At 38.9% G+C, this 4,170-nt stretch overlaps 1 non-coding gene across 1 annotated transcript; it reads right to left on the reverse strand.

Annotated features, from left to right (window-relative positions):
• Nucleotides 1–833: 833 nt before the first annotated feature.
• LOC130972623 (small nucleolar RNA R71) lies at nucleotides 834–937 on the reverse strand. The gene has a single exon (XR_009083783.1). It is a non-coding gene; the product is annotated as a small nucleolar RNA R71 (small nucleolar RNA).
• Nucleotides 938–4,170: the final 3,233 nt, after the last annotated feature.

Genomic DNA, 4,170 nt, shown 5'->3' on the forward strand with positions numbered 1-4,170 from the left:
ATTGACAATTCTCAAATTGGAAGTTAACTAGATTGAGCATTTTTCTTGTTTTGTTAATTCAGTTCAAGTTACTTGTTGAATTTTAATTTCTGCACTCTGTTACTTGCTTTCTTTCTTTATGCCTTTAAATTCAAGCAACTAACTCACTGACTCACTAACTATTTGAATTAATTCCTCAACTGCTCTAACCATACTCTTCCATTAACCAAGAGTATTTCACTAGTTTGTTGCCTGTGCTGTGTTCTTGTATGACAGGTAGGAGAGGAGAGACATCAACTCCTCCATATACCGAACCAGAGAGGACCCTTCATAAACTTAGAAGGGAAGCAAGAGGGAAGAGAGTACTAGGAGAAGAAGAATCTGAAGGAGAATCTGAGGACAATTTTGAGGAAGTTCTAGATCTCAACATGGATAGAGAAGTTCACAACCATGAGAGAGCTGATGGAAACAATGCCATTCCCGAGAGGAGGGTTCTTGGTTCATACATAAACCCAACCTCTGGGAATTGTGGTAGCAGCATTCAGAAACCACCCATTCAGGCCAACAATTTTGAACTCAAACCACAGCTAATATCACTGGTGGAGAATCATTGTTCATTTGGTGGGAGTGCTAATGAAGATCCAAACCAACATCTCACAAAATTCCTGAGAATTTGCGACACTGTGAAGTCCAATGGAGTCCAGGAAGAGGCCTATAAACTGCTCTTGTTCCCATTTTCACTTAGGGACAAGGCAGCTAAGTGGCTGGAATCATTCCCAAGGGGGAGCCTAACAACCTGGGATGAGGTGGAAAGCAAGTTTTTGGCACGTTTCTACCCCCCACAAAAGGTCAATAGGCTTCGATCTGAGGTTCAGACTTTTAGACAACAAGATGGTGAAACTCTCTACGAGGCATGGGAGAGATTCAAGGATTTGACAAGGAAATGCCCACCAGACATGTTCCATGACTGGGTGCAATTGCATATTTTCTATGATGGACTTTCTTATGAATCAAGGAAGGACTGGTCGATTAAGCTAGATGATGCTCTTTGGGCATATAGGACAGCTTTCAAAACACCAATTGGAATGTCTCCTTACCAACTAGTATATGGAAAAGCTTGCCATTTGCCACTGGAGTTGGAGCACAAGGCATTCTGGGCCTTGAAACTCTTGAACTTGGACAGCAAAGCTGCTGGAGAAAGAAGGATGTTGCAAATTCAAGAGTTGGAAGAATTCAGAGCTGAAGCTTATGAGAATGCCAAAATTTACAAAGAAAGAGCAAAGAAGAAGCATGACAGCAACATAGCCCCAAGGAAATTTGAAGAGGGACAAAAAGTATTGCTCTACAATTCTAGGCTGAAGCTATTTCCAGGGAAGCTAAAATCAAGGTGGTCTGGACCATTCCTTGTCACCAAGGTCTCCCAATATGGACAAGTAGAAATCATGGAAGAAAAGTCACAACGAACCTTCACTGTGAATGGTCAAAGACTCAAACATTACTTGGGAGATGTGGAGGAGAAGGACAAGGTTAAATATCACCTCAACTGAGGAAGCTGACCGTCAAGCTAATGACGTTAAAGAAGCGCTTGTTGGGAGGCAACCCATCCTGAGGTAATACTCCTTTGCTGTTTCTTTTATTTGTTTCAATAAAAAGGTGAAGTAGTTTCTGTGCATTGCAAAGAATTAAGTTTGGTGTTTCACACCAAACAATGAATTCGTGGATCAATAATTCAAAGGGGAATGTGTGACTCTAAGTTTGGTGTTCCACCATACAGATCAACTGAACACAACAACCTTTGAATTATATGAAAGGAACAACCATTCTAAGCAATCACAGAAATGCTTAAAATCCTTAGCAGCAACTTCATTCCAAGGAGAATTCAAGGATTCAAAGATCAGAGGAGTAAGTAGGAGACTAAGTTTGGTGTTCACACACCAACTTAAGACTCGGACACTTGCCCATACATAGTTGAGCTAACCATTCAAGTGCTTGAGAAGCAAGCAACTTCATCACTCTTTGCAGGAAAGGAAACAAGGATCTTAGAAAGAACATGAAGCAACAACTAGGAGAAGAAGGAGAAATCAAATTGTTTCCTGGCAACAAAGAGAAAACAAGAAATTTCACAAGGTGGTGTTGTTCCTTGACCATTCTTTAAAAGGCAAACAAAAGCATGCTTGTTCTGGTTTAAACTGTAATTGTTGAATCTTTCTGGAATGTGAAGTTTTTAGTATGAGTGTTGGTTTACTACTTTGAATAAAGTGAATGCCTAGATGTTTGGATATAACTTCACCTTCTTAAACAAATGCTTGCCATGCTTGTTCTGTTTCCAAAAATAAAAGAAAAGTTTGAACAAAAGTAACTTGGCTCAATTAGTGACAAATCAAGTAGAATTAAGTGGTGGTATGCATGCTTGATTGTTTAGTCAGATCACTGGAAATTGAGTGTAGAATTATCATTTTTGTGTAGAAGTTTGAATACTGTCTATGGATCTTGATGAATAAATGTCTTTGGCCATGAAAAAGAAAGAAAAAGAAGAAGAAAAAGCCACTGAAAAAGGGCAACCAAAAAGCAAAAAAATTGAGAAAATAAGCTAGGCACCAATGGTTTGAACTTCTGAGACAAATGCCTGTGGTGTTTATGTATTAAGGATATGCTTGGATGAATAGGTTCTGAGGAGTGTTTCAACACTTGGTAACTAGGGTTAACTAACCCGTGATTATCAACCAAAAGTCCATTATCAAGAGCAACCTAAATACAAAACATTTAGTCACACAAAGAGGTGCAGGGCACCAAGGTCTCAAGAAGAAATGTGAACTAAAATGCCTGTAGTGGATATGTGTAGTGGACTGATAAGAAAAAGAAAATGCCAAAGGCTTGTGCAACACATGACACTTAGCAAACAAGGAGCAAAGGAGCTCTAAGAAAAAGAAAAAACAAAGAAGGGAAAAGTGCCAGGGACATAAGAATAACAAGAGGCCATAGCAGTGTTTGATGGATGCAATGAAAAAGTGATAATCTTACCTGATAAGAATGAAAAAGTGATGCTGCAACTTTCTGCATAAAACCCTTCTGATGAACTTCAAATGCTTGCTAATATAGCCAATGTAATTGCTTTCTGTTTCATACTTTCTTCTCAAATAACTGGACAAGCAAGTATTAAGTTTGGTGTTGTGATGCCAAGGCATCTTAGGCTAGTTTCACTAGCATTTTTCTGTTAGTTTTAGTTGTTTTATGCATTTTCTTGAGCTTAAAGTAACCAAGAATGGTTAAATGAATAACAAAGCAATGAACCATCCAAACAGTATGATTTTGATGCAAATTCCATGAGTTTTTAGTTATATTACTTGAATTGCTATGAATGGAAGATTTCTCATGAAATTTTGCAAGACTTTGATGCAGTTGTTTGGATGATTTCAGGGAAGAAGAGGTTAGGCAAGGAAGCAACAAAATCAATAAAGGAAGCTTGAATATCACATGTGGAGTTTAAGTTCCAGTTTAAGCTTAAACTGGAACTTAAACTGCCAAGCCATATAATGCTGGGAACTATCAGTGGCGTTTAAGCTCCAGTTTAAGCTTAAAGTGGAGCTTAAACGCCAAAATCATGAAAGCTGAGGAAAAGCTGAAAGTGGCGTTTAACCTCCAGTTTAACCTTAAACTGGAAGTTAAACGCCAGAAATGAGAAATGCACCAGGGAGCCATTTCCACGTTTAAGCTCCAGTTTAACCTTAAACTGGAGCTTAAACGTGTTCGACCATTCTCCTCCAGGGTTGCCTTCTTCCTTTCCACGTTTAAGCTCCAGTTTAAGCTTAAACTGGAGCTTAAACGTGTTCGACCATTCTTCTCCAGGGTTGCTTTCTTCATTTCCACGTTTAAGCTTCAGTTTAACCTTAAACTGAAGCTTAAACGTGTTCGACCATTCCACACTCCAGGGTTGCTTTCTTCCATTTCCACGTTTAAGCTTCAGTTTAACCTTAAACTGAAGCTTAAACGTGCTTGAGTTATACCACCTCCAGGAGTGTCCAACGTTTAAGTTCCAGTTTAAGCTTAAACTGGAACTTAAACGTGCTTCCACAAAAGGCATCACTGGAAGTGTCTGGCGTTTAAGTTGCAGTTTAAGCTTAAACTGCAACTTAAACGCCACTATTTGAAAAGGTTTCTGGGCCATAGATATTGCAGTTTAAGTTAGCATTT

This window comes from Arachis stenosperma, chromosome 3, assembly GCF_014773155.1.
Source record: "Arachis stenosperma cultivar V10309 chromosome 3, arast.V10309.gnm1.PFL2, whole genome shotgun sequence".
Lineage (NCBI taxonomy): Eukaryota > Viridiplantae > Streptophyta > Magnoliopsida > Fabales > Fabaceae > Arachis > Arachis stenosperma.